Source organism: Hemibagrus wyckioides, linkage group LG08, assembly GCF_019097595.1.
Source record: "Hemibagrus wyckioides isolate EC202008001 linkage group LG08, SWU_Hwy_1.0, whole genome shotgun sequence".
NCBI lineage: Eukaryota > Metazoa > Chordata > Actinopteri > Siluriformes > Bagridae > Hemibagrus > Hemibagrus wyckioides.
In genome coordinates this window covers 15,819,758-15,836,938 of record NC_080717.1, presented here as the reverse complement: position 1 = coordinate 15,836,938, position 17,181 = coordinate 15,819,758, and positions in this window count along the sequence as shown.

Sequence of the window (17,181 nt, the reverse complement as noted above, 5' to 3'; positions counted from 1 at the left end):
CCATCTACAAACGTTTGGCTATTGATAGTCTTATCCAGTTTAATGCCAGGCATCTGTCATCTGCTGGGTTACTGGGCAAGGTACATGTCAGTCTGTTTTATAGAATTTTAGTTACCTTCCATCTCCTTCATGTTGAAAAGGAGTGTCATCTCTTGTGCAGTCCTTTCCTTTTCTGTCATAAGGCTCACTGCTCCCTTAGACTTGACCTATAAACAATCCATAGCTGTTTATATATAGGCAAAGCTATAGCACATATAGCATGCACAAACAATTACTAAATTAATTTCTTACTAGGAGGTTCTTATTTGCTAATATAAATGGTGATTGTTGTTTCTTTTATTTAACTTTTGCACTTGAAATATTTCTTGGAATCGGTACAGCTAAGAATGTATTCATTTCTTAATGCAAATTCTTTCATATTCTTTGTGAGATTTTAATCACCTTTATCTGGACTTTTTGTCTGTTAGGATAGGCAACTCTAACTCCAGCACCATCACACTGAAGCACTCTTCAGGTCTGTGTGCTCAGTCTACTGCTGTTTACTCTGCTGACTCATACCTGTGCTGCAAAGTACAGTTCAAATCACATCAACAAGTTTGCTGATGGCCAAGAATAGTGTAGAGACAACAATCTCTTAATGCAGATAGAAGTAAAGAGAGGACTTCTGCAGGTTCTGAGTAGACTGCTTACTACTATACATCAATGGAACAATTGTGGAGCGTGTACAAGTTTCTTGGTTTGCACATGATGGAGGACCTCTCCTGGTCTCTTAACAGCACATCTCTAGTCATGAAGACCCTGCAGCACCTCCACAGGCTGAAGAGAGCCAAACTCCTACAACCCTCCATCCCATCCTGACCAGCTGTGAACTGCACAGTGTTCAACCACAAGACCCTACAGCAAACTGTGAGAACAGCTGGAAAGATCATTGGGGTCTCTCTATACACCACTGACTCCTCATACAACCTATGACCCCTATCAACCCTCTAAGGGACACTTTACTCTTCTGCCATCTGGCAGAATGTGCAGGAGCATCCCAGCCTCCATGAACAGACTCTGAAACAATTTCTTCCCTGTGGCAGCCAAATTACTCAACAATCACGTGAGCAATTAGAATACCAAACCCAGTATGATGCAATACCACTGCACACTTTACTCCTTTTTACTGCCCTTTTGTTGTTATGCTTATATGCTTAATCCCAATAGACTACAGTTTACTGCCCATGTACTGTTTATATATTGTTCTGTGTGTCTATTGTTCTGTTCTGTGTACGTTTGTCCTGCTCTCGTCTCACACTGTTGTGTATTGCACTTTATGTAATTATGTAGTGTACATTTATGTGTTACACCATGGACCAAGGGAAAAAAGATTTCGTTCCAATGTATACAAGCTGTTTAGAGGGATGACAATAAAAACCCACTTGACTTAACTTCTACACAATAGATATGTATGATAAAATCAATGGGCAAATTTAAATTCCCAATAATAATGAAAATTGTAATTTTCCCAGCACCAAAAATATACCCAGATCTTCCAAGCCTACACAGACAAGCCTGTAACTGTACAGTGAATGTAATCTGATACCCAATCAATGTCTTTAAAAAACATGATCTCTCTCTCTCTCTCTCTCTCTCTCTCTCTCTCTCTGACTATGGTGGTGTGGCCTCATAGAGGAAACTCCAGTCATTTTCTTATCAGTGGTTGACCAGGGTTTATTGTTCACACTTGGCTATGCAATAAAACTAATCACCAGTATGCTACTAACACATTCATTACTTTAACTTATTCCAGGGTAGCATGGTAGCATAACTGAGGCCCACATGATCTCAGGATGCTGTTTCTGTGCATATTTTGTGGCATATTTTTTTGTTATTCTCCACCTTCCATAAACATGCATTTGCCAATTGCTTAATTGCCCCAATTATGTGAATGAATATATCACTGACTGTTCAAATGATGCCTAATAAAATAAATCCCACCTCTTGACAAGAGCCAGTGTAACAAGCTAAATAATGTTATTCGCACATGTCACCTGTCAGTGGTTTTAATGTTATGGCTGATCATGTTATGTGTCTAGCCTTTGTGTGTGTGTGTACAGTCTCAGGTGTAAATGTATCAATTTACAATTGCACCTGCATTTCAGCCTAAAGGAGGAAGAGATTTTGCGCAGTGGAGGTGTGATATGAGCTGGTATGAGACAAAGATGATGATTACCTTAGAGAAACTGTTGTTACGATGAAATAAAAACAAAATGGTATGTAGGTTATGTATGCCACTTAAACCAGTCAAACTTTCTGCAGGCATCAGAATTCCCCAGGTAGTCTAAAAATTATTGGAAAATAATATATGAGGAAAGAAGAACAAGATTTTTTCATTTACTGTGTAGTCAGTTTTTAAGGTTCAGTATTATAATATGAAACAAATGGATTAATGTCCTTGTAATTGACTTTAACAGATATCAGCTTTAAAAAAAAGCTTCTAAATTTTATTGATCACAATGACAATCATATATGGTACAACATGCAGTGACCTGTTTTTTATGATTATAAAAGATATAATCATTTAGAGTAGGGTCAAAAATGGGGATTTAAAAATAAAATAAAAAATAAAATACTATGAAAAAAGTAAAATGAGATCAAATAAAATAAGATAAAGTGGAAGTAGCTGTACATAACAGCGAACCAAATAAAATAAAGTGGCTGTACAGTGCTGTACACTGTAAAAATAAATAGACAAAATACCTATAATAAAATGCAGCATATGAAATGATACAGTTACTGGTGAAATGCAGTGATGTGAATATTGGATGATTATGAGTAACTGCTATGAATAAAGTGCATGTTTGTTTTTACGTGCAGTTTTTGTGCATAAAAAATGTAATGTAAAAGAGTTCATTAATGCAAAAATACAATACTAGAAAATAGCAAACGTAGCTTTGATATACAGAGTTAACCTTTTAGACACAAGTATTATCGACATCTTTCTGTCATTTTTGTTCATTTTAAGCAGGTCAGGCAGTGAGGCTGAACTCAGCAGATAGTCCACATCTAAAAAAAGAAACATAAGATTACACTTAATGGTGAAATACACTGACAGCCACCAAAGTCTATTCTGTCATATTAAATATATGAAGTATTTTTTATTAAGGCATTTTGGCAAATGCAGAGAAGGAGGCAGGGTTGTAGTGAAACTGGTGGCTGAGTAGATCTTTCCTGTCCTGGTGGCTGTCTGTAGTATCATCAAACTGACAAAAAAAGCATGAAGAGCAGAGATACCTAATAACTTCACTTCATTAAAAAAATCACACTGTCCTTCTTTGAAATCAGCTAAGCCTGAGATTCACTCAGATGTGCAGATTGTTATTAAATAGAAGACACCAGTGTGAATATATTTTACCACAAACATTGAGTGAGGCTTCTTGGGGCTGAGCTGGTCATATTTTAAAATCCTAGTCAGGATATTTTGAATATAATGTAATTATTGACATGACATTATTGTGTGGTTGTGAACATAAACATATGGTTATGTATAGTTAGTAGTTAGTGTATAACATTTACTGAATTCATAGAATTGGATTTCTGGAAAGTTCCATATCGTATAGTAAAATATTTTATTGTTTAGTTTAATATTCATTAACATTAGTGTTAATTTCATATTAATTAGTAAGACAAATAGCCCATTGTCTTAGGGAGTGCTAAAGTCTTGGACATGATGATTTAACACAGGAGCAGAAGACACAGTATAATAAGTAATAAATCCAGTTCTCGTTCCTGAATAGAAATGAACCTCAGTATGAACCTGTTCATTTATTTTTGTTCTTCTAAAGTAATTAGTCTCTCTAAAAGCCGACTCTGTTTCTTCTTTCAGTTCCAGTCTGAGACAATGTTTTACTATGTGCTTGGCAAAAACACACCTCACTTCATCCTTGTCCCAGTCTACTTCTACCACCATGTACTACCCTGTCCTGACACCCTACTTCTACCCCCAACCATCAAGAATGGAGACTGATGAGGAACAATTCTTCCTCCCATCTCGCCAGCCTTCTCAATATCGTCAGCCAAATCTGGACAAAAGGAAGTGCACACTGGTAAGAAAAGCTACAAGAAAAATGCTTATTGTTCTTATAATGATGTTTTCACATATTAACTCAAGACCTTTCACTAACATATCTCCAGGAGCTTTACAATTTAACTACAGATTAGAATTCAGGACCCTAATGATGGTGGCCAGGACGTCACCACTGACAAACTTCTGGGAGGAGGAGCCACGTCTCCACCTGAGACCATGTCTCCACCTGAAACTGTGTCTCTCCCCGAGACCGTGTCCCCACCCAAACCTGAGTCTACACCCAAGACCGTGTATCCACCTGAAACCATGTCTCTACCCAAATCTGTGTCCCCACCTGAACGTGTGTCTACACCCAGGACCGTATATCCACCTGAGACCATGTCTCTACGTGAACCTGTGTCTATACCTGAGACCTGGGCCTCAACTCACCTCTGATCAGCCTCCTGTCCAGAGTGACAATGCTGTGTCCATTAGGTCTCCACCAACTCCTAGCCCGCTCAGGAGGAAAAGTTATGGATGTGTTGGACACTGAGCTGCAGGAGGCAGTGAAGCAGAAGGAGCAGGAGGTCCTCAAGAAGAAGGAGAAGCTTGAGGTGACCTGAGAAAAGAGGGAAAAAGTTGTGGAAGTCATGGAATAGAAGGAGAAGCTTAAGGTGGTTCAGGAGAAGAGAGAGAAAGTTGAGGAAGTCATCGAAAAGAAGAAGAAGATTTAAGTGGTCCTGGAGCAGAGGGAGACGATGCAGACTTGGAGACTAAAAAGAGAAGATAAGATGCAGCTGCCTACAAGTTCCAGAAACCTGCCAATGGACAAGACTCCCTACAGCAAAAACACCAAGGTACAGCATAAATGTCTATCTGCAGATCACAGACCTGAGAGGATGAGAATGTCCCACAGTAAATCTGCAAAGGGGTGGAATTGTTCATTAGGTGTTAGGACGACGAGTACCACCTGCACAAGGAGTTCCTCCAATTTGGGAACATCATCAGCATTAAGGTCAACTACTAATCCTTCCAGTTTCTTCCTTTCACAATAAACTGTGTTCACTTCCCCCTACTCTCTCTGTTAGGAGACAAGTGTGTAGTGGAGTGTTTATTTAATACAGCTGTCTGAAATGACCTTTAACACAGAAGACTGACATATGGAATATAGGGTGGCTTCAATCCCAGTTCCCTGATACTAACAAAACATAGCTGTTCTGTTTATATATATAGATTTAATCATATGTGAAATTCTCATTGTTTGCTTTTCATATCTCCTTGTAAAGCTGATAATGAAAAATGGACGCACAAAAGAATATGGCTACGTGAGGTAATTCTCTGACGCTGAGCCGACACAGCTATTAAACACCTAACAGCATCAGCAGTAAAAGTGCTCTAAAATAATTAGCTATAAAATTAGAATATTATAGAATTAAAATTAGAATAGAATTAGAAATAAATGACTGAAAATCATTAAATCCTCACTTATTGAACTATGTAATAACCAAGTTATTACTAAGTAATTACCATAACTGTGTAAATGTATATAAATATAAATACAAATTATGTTTGTAACGGTAAACTGATCAGAGATTCACACACGTGAGAGTCAGAACATGTGAGATTTAATTTACTCGTGTGCAGTAACTTTTTAAGTTTTATGTGTTAAAAATGGGCATGTTGGCTATATCACCTGTCTTCAATTCATATCTTAACTCACACACACTCCTGAGTTCTGTTTACTCTTTGTACTTGATTCTAAACAGATCTGTAGATCAAAATTTGGTATTATGAACTGCATTACTTATTATGAGAGAATGTCCCAGCCCATACTGTGAAGGCATGGTGTTAAGATTTGTAATAGTGCCCTCATACTGCTCATGTCATGTGATATGTGTTATTATAATTGAAAGTATGCAAAAATAAAAACAATTTCCGGTTCCGGTTCAGCAATTCCCTAATGGTGTGCATGTTATTTTGCCTCTGTTTTATTTAATAAATGTCCCAGTTATCAAATGCAAGAATGGCTGCGCCAACAGGTTATGAGCCCAGGAGAGAAGTAGGTAGCCGATGGAAAAGATTGTGTTTTGATGGAGATGTAAAGAATTTTGAACTCTGGGAGGCAAAGTTTTTAGGACACATGCGCTTGCTAGGGCTAAAGGACACTATATTGTCAGAGCTTCCCACAAGAGACGATGAGGAAGAAGATGCTGTCGGTAAAAATGAAAAATGAATGAATTCTTATGCTGAGCTGATTCAGTACCTGGATGACAAAAGTTTGTCACTTGTAATGAGAGATGCTGCTGATGACGGTAGGAAAGCTTTGCAGATTTTGAGGAGCTATTATGCTGGTAAAGGAAAACCGCGAATAATTAGCCTGTACACTGAGTTAACATCCTTACAGAAAACGGCCAATAAGAGTGTCACAGACTATATTATTCGAGCTGAAACCGCAATCACCGCGCTGAGAAATGCAGGAGAGACTCTCAGTGATGGACTTTTAATTGCAATGATTTTGAAGGGTTTGCCAGACGCATTTAAACCGTTTGCCGTCCATATCACACAAAGTGATATAAACATAACGTTTGCGGAATTCAAAACCAAGTTGAGAAGTTTTGAAAGTACAGAAAATTTTCACAGCAGTAAGAATGATGACACCGTGATGAGAGCGAGTGCCTCAGCTCCTGAATGGAGGGGGAAAGGACGACTCACAGACTCGGACATGACATGCTACAATTGCGGTCAAAAAGGACACAGAGCACGTGCTTGCCCGAACCAAAATCGCAAGAGACTGTGGTGCAGTTACTGCAAAAGCTCAACACACAAAGATGAAAATTGTAGATGTCGGAAGAAAGACAATGTTAAACAAGCCACTGATGCAGAGGATAATGAACACACGTTTGTCTTTAAAGCAAATGACTGGTTGACCAGTTTTACAGAGTGGAGCAGAAAGGGCTGATGGTTGACACAGGTGCGACATCACACAGTATTACGGACATTGGAAAATTTAAGCAATTTGATGACAAATTCCAGCTGGAAAAACACTACATTGAGTTAGCAGACGGGACCAGAGCAAGTGGAGTAGCACTGAGAAGGGGTGATGCCGAGGTGTGCCTTATTGACAGTGAGGGATGTCAGGTGAAGGCAACACTGAGGAGTGCACTATACATCCCATCATACCCACAGAACATCTTCTCTGTAAAAGCAGCAACAACAAATGGAGCTTCGATCCACTTTAAACAAGGACAAGACGAACTTGTTCATAAGAACGGTACCAAGTTTCACATGGTGTGTAATAGACTATACTATCTGAACACAGTAAATAATGACAGTGATAGTTGTAACAGATGTTATGATATTCAAACCTGGCATGAAATCCTTGGTCACTGCAATTATGATGATATTTTCAAATTACAAAATTAGTTTTTGTAGTTGAGGGAATGAAAATTAATGGTACGATTGATAAGTCTAATCTAAACTGTGAAGTTTGCATACAAGGAAAGTTTGTTCAGAGTAGAAACAGAGAACCTGACAGACGAGCTAAGGCCGCACTTGAACTAGTCCATACAGATCTAGCTGGACCTATTGATCCAGAGGCCAAAGATGGTTTCAAGTACGTTCTAGCATTTACTGATGACTACTCAGGTTCAGTGTTTGTGTACTTTTTGAAAGCAAAGAGTGACACTGTGAAAGCTACTGAAAGGTTCATTGCTGACATTGTCTCTTATGGGACCATAAGGTGTGTTAGGTCAGATAATGGAACAGAATTCATGGCAAAAGAGTTCCAGTCACTGCTAAGCAAAAATCGTATTAGGCACGAGACCTCAGCACCATATTCACCTCATCAAAATGGGACTGCTGAGAGAAATTGGAGAACCCTGTTTGAAATGGCAAGATGTATGCTCTTAGAGATCAATCTACCCAAGACATTGTGGACTTATGCTATAATGACTGCTGCAGTAATTCGCAACAGGTGTTACAATAGCTGAATACAGCAAACACCATACCATGCACTGACGGGAAGAAAACCTGATCTTTCTAAATTGAGGGATTTTGGTTCAGAATGTTATGTGTACAAGCATGACAAAAAGAAATTGGATGCAAGATGTGAAAAAGGAGTCTTTGTAGGGTATGACGAAAACAGCCCTGCATACCTAGTCTACTATCCAGACACAAGGAAAGTCCTTAAGCACAGACTTCTGAAATTTGTAACAAAGTGTACTACTGAACACCAAGCACAGACTGACATTTCATTGTCAAGTGATGATTTTCATGGGGAAAGGTATGCACCCTCTCAGACAAAGGGCCATGAGACTGACTAGACTTTAGAAGAGACTCATGAACCTCCAACTGAAGCTAAAAATGAGGGTAGTCCTCAGACAGAGGAAAGTAACCAGAGTAACCGTTACCCTAAAAGAAATAGGAGAGCTCCCCAATACTAGCAGATTATGTCTCTGATGTTAAGTGTAATAACCATGTTCTAACGAATACTGACTACTGTTACAAAGTGTGTTATGTAACACAAACCTTTAAGGAAGCAATGAGTTCAAACGAGTCACAGAAGTGGGCTAGAGCCATGGAAGAGGAAATGGACTCCCTTAAGGAGAACGACACATTTACTCTGACTACCTTACCAGAGGGTAAACATGCAGTGGGGGTAGATGGGTCTATGCAATAAAACATAATGCAGATGAAGCTGAGACGTACAAGGCCAGATATGTTGCCAAAGGTTATAGTCAACTGATAGGTGCAGATTACATAGAAGCTTTCTCACCAACAGCAAACATCACTTCAATAGGAGCCTTAATGCAAATGGCAGCTCAATATGATCTTGTTCTCCACCAGATGGATGTAAAAAAGGCTTATTTACATGCCCCAATTGACTGCGAGATTTACACTTAACAGCCAGAGAGTTTTGAAGTGAAGTCAGACATGGGTGAAACACTAGTCTGTAAACTAAACAAATCACTGTATGGTTTAAAACAGTCATATAGAAATTGGAATAAAATGTTACATGATTGGCTCAGTGACAATGGTTTTGTACAGAATTCAGCTGACCATTGTGTATACAGTAAACAAACTGAAAAAGGGAGAGTAATAGTAATAATCTGGGTTGACGATCTAATTATTGCTGCCAGTAATAATGATTTACTAAATGACACAAAAACAGTCATGACAGGAAAGTTTAAAATTAAAGATCTGGGAAAACTGATATGTTTTCTAGGGATTGATTTCCATCAGAATGACGATGTGGTAAAAATGAATCGAAAGAGGTACATTTCAAAGGTTCTGGAAAGATTCAGTATGTCAGAGTATAAACCAAGGTCAACACCATGTGAGCAAAAGCTGGATCACAATGGAGATTGTGACCCTGTTGATCCTAAAAGGTATCATGAAGCAGTAGGTAGTTTGATCTATCTGACGACATGTACTAGACCTAATCTAAGTTGGATTGTTAGTAAGCTATCTCAGTACTTGTCGGAACCAAATGAACAACAATGGTCTACAGTTAAACATGTAATGAGATACTTAAAAGGGACAATTGATCATGAACTATGTTACAGGAAAAGTGAAGAAAAACTTAAACTTGTGGCATATAGTGATGCTGATTGGGCTTCTGATCCAAATGACAGATGGAGTACAACGGGATACTGTTTCAGTCTTACTAGAAATGGTCCTCTGATTTCCTGGAAGTCAAGGAAACAACAGACAGTTGCTTTATCTGCATGTCAAGCAGAGTATATGGCACTGGCTGCAAACACACAGGAAAGCATGTATCTTGTACAGTTGTTGAACAGCATGGATAATGACTGTCAATACACATCAGTACAAATCTTTGAGGATAACCAAGGTGCTGTAGCTCTATCGAAAAACCCAGTGTGTCGACAAAGATGTAAACATGTTCATTTCATTTGATCAGCACTCAGTAATGGCAAAGTTACCATTGAGTATTGTCCAACTGAAGAAATGGTTGCTGATGTTATGACTAAACCAGTAACAAAGTTTAAACTAGAAAAGTTTCACAGATTCATGTTTGGTATGTAAGAACAAACAAAGAAGGATACAAAAATGTATCAGTTTGTAATGTTATTTTATTTGCATAATGGGATACAGTATGAGAGCAAGTGGGGGTGTTAAGATTTGTAATAGTTTATAATTTAATATGTGTTATTATAATTGGAAGTATGCAAAAATAAAAACAATTTCCGGTTCTGGTTCAGCAATTCCCTAATGGTGTACACGTTATTTTGCCTCCGTTTTATTTAATAAATGTCCCGGTTATCAAAAGCAAGAATGGCTGCGCCAACACATTTAAAATGAACAGTATGTAAGTGTTTAAACTGTTAAATAAAATGTACAGTCCTCTTCTAAGGCACTGCAACAGCAAGGCCAATGTCACGGCTCGTCTAGATACTGAACACCAGAGGGAGCTCTCTCCTGAGTTTTGAAACTCACTTCCGGGTTTCTACTCAGACATATAAACACAGCACACCACAGGAAGTATCGTTTCACTTTTGCTAACGTACTGAGCCTTGCTATATCTCTCATATTGGATTTATTGTGTATGACTTTACATCTGGAGGATCCAGTGGAGTTAAGAGCCATCAAAGTGCGTGAAGGTGCCATTATCCATGCATATCAGGACCAAGTTGAGGTGCAACAGGCTGATAGCCAACAACAACCAGCAGCCGCCACTAACCACGCCGCCTACCCCTACCGTGCCGGCCCTACCCCTACTCATGCGGTGAGTCACCTCGCATGGTGCTTCCAGAAAAATTAGATGGCTCCCCCAATCATTGTTGAGGCAGTGCAATAACTTCTTTGCACACCAGCCCGAGCTCCACAGGGAGGATACCACCAAGTGTGCTTTCATGTTGTCACTCCTCACTGTGAGAGCATTAGACAGGGCTTCAGCAGTCTGCAAGCAGAGATGGCATGTCGTGACACCAATACTACGCTCTCTAATTACATCATTACGGCTATCTGGCTGGATAACCCCCGGCGTCAACATCGCAGGAACACCCAAAGCCACCCCCAAGCTTATACCTGTGAGTTTTTTAGTCCCAGGGAGGAGGGACATGAACCTATGCAACTCAGCCGTGCCCGTCTATTGAAGGAGGAGCGTCTGCACCAAACAAGACAGCACCTGTGCTATTACTGCAGGAAGAGCAGCCAGTCTACGCATGCCCTGAGAGGCCATCCACATCACAGATGGGGAGAAATTCGGTCCCTTCTAATCTCTCTCTGCTCGCCAAGTTACACTATGCTCAAGAATGTTTCTCTATTCCAGCACTGATAGATTCCAGAGTGGCCGTCAACCTCATAGACAGCAGACTCGTTGAGGACTTACATCTGCTCACTGTTCCATGCACCCCTCCACTACGTGTGATGGCAGTGAATGATCAACCCCAATCGGGTGGGGTTACCGCACAAGTCAGGCCAAGCACCTCACAGTACAAATCGGATTATTTCACCATGAGCATCTGGCCTTCTACGTCATCTCCTCTCCTGCTAACCCCATCATGTTAGGATTCCCATAGCTCCAACAGCACGAACCCCAAATTTCATGGAGAGATTGGGAATTAGAACGCTGGTCTCCTCACTGCATGTACACTTGTTTTTACAACACCCTGCCACCTCTATGTCTTGCCACATCAGTAGAAAGCCCTGAAACCACGTCTCAGTCGGCGTGTCCTAAAGTGTACCATGACTTTTGGGAGGTGTTCAGTAAACAGTAAAGCAAGGGCAACTCACCTCCTGCCTCACCGCCCCTGAAATTGTACCATTAATCTGCTTCCCAACACTGTGCCACCCAAAAGTCGGGTTTACCCTCTCTCCCTGCCTGAAAGCAAAGCTATAGAGCAGTATATTAGGAGGCCCTCGCAGCCGGATACATCCGACCCTCAACTGTCCCCAGTGGAAATGGACCAGAAAAATGTACAAGCTGTTACAAAACGGTAAAGGAACTACAGTGCTTTCTGGGGTTCGCCAATTTCTACAGGTGCTTCATACAGAACTACAGCATGGTCGGCGCTCCTCTAACATCTATGTAGAAGGGTAAATCCAGGAAACTACTATGGTCTGATATAGTCAGAAGCGCCTTCTCCAACCTTAAACTCAGGTTCACTACAGTGCCTATCTTACATCATCCTAACCCGAACCTCCCCTTCGTGGTTGAAGTAGACACTTCTAGTTGTGAAATAGGTGCTGTCTTATCCCAATGTCACCCCTGTGCTTACTGTTCCAGGAAACTGACCACAGCTGAGGCCAATTACAACATGGGTAACAGAGAACTATTGTCAATGAAGGCTGCCTTGGAGGAGTGGAGACACTGGCTATATGAGGCCCAGCATCCTTTCCTCGTCTTGACTGACCACCGCAACTTGGAATATCTCCATGGGGCCAAAAGCCTCAATCCACGCCAAGCTTGGTGGGCCCTTTTTTTTTTTTTTACATGTTTTCAGTTTTCTGTCACGTATCGCCCTGGGTCCAAGAACAGCAAAGCAGATGCCCTCTCCAGATGACACAAAACACTGAACGCTCCCACTCACCCTGAACCCATCTAGCCATCTGCCTCCTGAGGGATTATTGGAACCCCATTCCCCAACATCCCTGGTCCCATATTTCCACTGACTTTCTCACCACTGTCATGGTTGTCATTAACCGATTCTCTCATTAACCGTAGTCATGTAAATTAATTACACTTAAAGGGTTACCCACCGCCATGGAAACAGCTAACGCCTTGTTTCAGCACGTATTTAGGAACTGTGGACTCCCTGAGGATATCGTGTCTGATAGGGGTCCCCAGTTTACTTCATGAGTGTGGAGGGTCTTCTGCAAACATCATCGTTGGAGTGAATTCCTCCCCTGGGCTGATTACGCCAGAATTCACTTACTCTCTCCTCCACTGGCCTTACACCTTTCCAGTGTGTTCTTGGTTATCAGCCACCATTGTTTCCATGGTCTGGGGATCCCTTAGCTGTCCCGAATGTTGATGAGTGGGTGCAGCGCAGTCAGGAGGTATGGGAACGAGCACATGTTCAGCTACAAAGGGCAGTGAGGAGACAATGACTTCAGGCTAATCGACACCGACGTCAACACCCCCCTATAAAATGGGACAACGAGTCTGGGTGTCGACCCGGAACCTGAGACTCCGAACTTCCATGCCGCAAGCTCAGCCCCAAGTTCATTGGCCCCTTCAGGGTAATTCATCAAATCAACCCAATCTCCTATCGTCTTCAGCTCCCCTCCTCTTATCACATCTCTCCCACTTTCCATGTCTCCCTTCTCAAGCCTGCTCATGAACCCCACTCCGACAGACTCACTAACAGTGAACCTCCTCCTCCTTTGGACATAGATGGGGCCCCCACCTACCAAGTGCGTTTCCTTTAGGTTTCATGTCGCATTAGAAATTCAGTATCTGGTGGATTGGGAGGGGTCCTAACCCTAGGCTCTGTCACGTCTCATCTAGATATTGAACACCAGAGGGAGCTCTCTCTCGAGCTTTGAAACTCACTTCTGGGTTTCTACACGGACATATAAGCACGGCGCTCAATTTTTTGCCTGTAATAGTAAACAAGGTGCACCAGACTGTGATCAGAATATCATGCAGCTGTCTGGGAGATAGATTGATATGTGTTATTTAGTATGGTGTAACAATCATCCATTGTGTTAGGGTGTCTGGTGTTACATGTAAAGTGATGGTTGTATTTTATTACCTCATGGCTGAAGTTAGCTCTATTAAAATCTCCCAGAATAATAAGAAAAGAGTTTCAGATTTGTTGCTCAGTTTTGATAATCTGATCAGCCATATCATGTTTGGGTGGTGCCCTGATCAACACACCACAAAGGTTATTACTTGACAGCTTGTGACAGGTCTGCACTCTTCTTACCTTATATTAATATAACTGGGTTTACATTTTGCCCTCACTCTCCCAAACAAATAGATGAATGATCATCTGGGTTTCAGAGATCTGCAGCACATGTAGTTGCCAAAATTAGTTGGCAACTGTCAAATCTTGTAGTGTACACTAGGCTTTAGAGGTTCATTCTTGATCTGCAGAAGGGACTATGGGAAGATGTTTATGATTTTTTTTTATTACAGAGAATTGTTTGCAAAAGAATGAGTAAAGGGGTGTTTATTTAGGCTGTAATTTAGTTACAGTTTATGGCATTTCACAGACATCATTATACAGAATGACTTACATTCATATAGCTGTGCAGTTGAGGGTGCCCTATGTAATGTATCCCAATGTAATTTAACCAAATAAGGAAGAAATGATTTCAGGGTTTGTGACTGCCAGAATTCTGCTATTGCTATTATTCAGAAACAGTGTACTGCTTCTAGTAATCATTTGAGCACAGCACACTTCACAAGCACTCACCTGACATGAATAAACATCCTGGACTAGCCTGTCAGACTTATTTTACACCTAATCATAATGTCTTTGTGCTCCCAATATATGCCATAAAAAGCTTTATAATTAGCTGAAAAGATTGACATTATGTGTTGGGGAAGAGGACTTAGATACTTGGGGAATGTGGCATGGATGATGTTGTAAGACAGTTAAAAAAAAGTAGTACAGCTTATGCAGTTTGAATATTTTAAATTTGGAGTACACACACACACACACACACACACACACACACACACAAACACACACACACACACACACACACAAACACACACACACACACACACACAAACACACACTGAAACTTGAATCATTGACCATTTCTAAAGATAGGAAAGGGTAAAAAAAAATTGTAAGAGAATGTGGAAGAGAACACTCTCTCTCACACACACACACACACACACACAGTGAAGTGAAAGAGATACTGTACTATCATGTACAGTGAGGGAAAAATTATTTGATCCCCTGCTGATTTTGTACGTTTGCCCACTGACAAAGAAATGATCAGTCTGTAATTTTAATGGTAGGTTTATCTGAACAGTGAGAGACAGAATAACAACAAAAAAAATCCAGGAAAACACATTTCAAAAAAGTTATACATTGATTTGCATTTTATTGAGTGCAATAAGTATTTGACCCCTTTGCAAAACATGACTTAGTACTTGGTAGCAAACCCTTGTTGGCAATCACAGATGTCAGACATTTCTTGTAGTAGGCCACCAGGTTTGCACACATCTCACATCGCAAGGAATTTGGGCCCACTCCTCTTTGCATCCACTACCCATTTTGCCCTGGCTGAGGGAAGGAGGTTCTCACTCAAGATTTGACGGTACATGGCTCTGTCCATCGTCCCTTTGATGCGGTGTGGTTGTCCTGTCCCCTTAGCAGAAAAACACCCCCAAAGCATAATGTTTCCACCTCCATGTTTGATGGTGGGGATGGTCTTCTTGGAGTCATAGGCAGCATTCCTCCTCCTTCAAACACGGCGAGTTGAGTTGATGCCAAAGAGCTGGATTTTGGCCTCATTTGACCAAATGACCTCTGAATCATTCAGATGTTCACTGGCAAACTTCAGATGAGCCTGTACATGTGCTTTCTTTAGCAGGGGGACCTTGTGGGCGCTACTGGATTTCAGTCTTTCACGGCGTAGTGTGTTACCAATTGTTTTCTTGGTGACTATGGTCCCAGCTGCCTTGAGATCATTGACAAAATCCTCCAGTGTAATTCTGGGCTGATTCCTCGCCGTTCTCATGATCATTGAAACTCCATGAGGTGAGATCTTACATGGAGCCCCAGACCGAGGAAGATTGACAGTCCTTTTGTGTTTCTTCCATTTGGGAATAATCGCACCAACTGTTGTCACCTTCTCACCAAGCTGCTTGGAGATGGTCTTGTAGCTCATTCCAGCCTTGTGTAGGTCTACAATCTTGTCCCTGACATCCATGGACAGCTCTTTGGTCTTGGCCATGATGGAGAGTTTGGAATCTGATTGATTGCTTCCTTCTGTGGACAGGTGTCTTTCATACAGTTAACAAGCTGAGATTAAGAGCACTCCCCGAGAGTGCTCCTACTGTAATCTCAGCTCCTTACCTGTATAAAAGACACCTGGGAGCCAGAAATCTTTCTGACTGATAGGGGATCAAATACTTATTTCACTCATTAAAATGCAAATCAACGTAGAACTTTTTTGAAATGTGTTTTTCTGGATTTTTTTGTTGTTATTCTGCCTCTCACTGTTCAAATACACCTACCATTAAAATTACAGACTGATCATTTCTTTGTCAGTGGGCAAACGTACAAAATCAGCAGGGGATCAAATAATTTTTTCCCTCACTGTATACTGAGATACGTACTCTGTGAAGCTTAAGGGTGACATCTAGTGGCTATTACAGGAATTGTCGAATTGTCAATTAATAAGCACACACACACACACACACACACACACAGTGAGCTGATTGAAACAGAATAACTAGAATATACTATGTGAAGCTTAATGGTGGCATCTAGTGGCTGTTATATATCAGAAAATGTCAGGTTGTCAATTACAACACACACACACCCAACCACCCAAACACACACACACACACACACACACACACAAAGACCCCCCCCACACACACACACACAAAGACCCACACACACTGAAACTTGAATCACGGACAGTTTCTAAACATGGGTGTGGATATGCAAGAGAATGTGGAAAAGAACACACACACACACACAATTAAATTACTATAACAATAAATTACTATAACAATTGCCATTTATGTTCTTGTAGCATTGATATAAAGTTCATAACATAAGCTAGAAATATGAATCATATGAAACCTGTGCACATTATATACCCACATCTATACCCTTTCATTATCCATAGTGTTAAGTGTGCATGTGTATTGCCCCATAAGAAACATTCCTGCAATGCTACAGGTAAAAATGCACTAAAAATTGCTTCAGTCTTCCATCAAATTGCTCAAAAAATGTCATCCCTTCAGTGGAACTATAAAGTTCTTGAGCTGTATTCTAGTTTTGAACCACAAAGACGACAGCTGGGTCCAGGCATAACAGTGACCATTCTATCACAAAGAACCAATCTCCATTATTCAGCATGCTGGTTAAAAAGTGGTTGTTTTTTCCATCAAAGGCACTGGGGTACTTATTGGGATCCATGACGTCTTTGTTTCTGAGAGTTCTAAGACATTTTGAGCTAAGTCTGGCCTT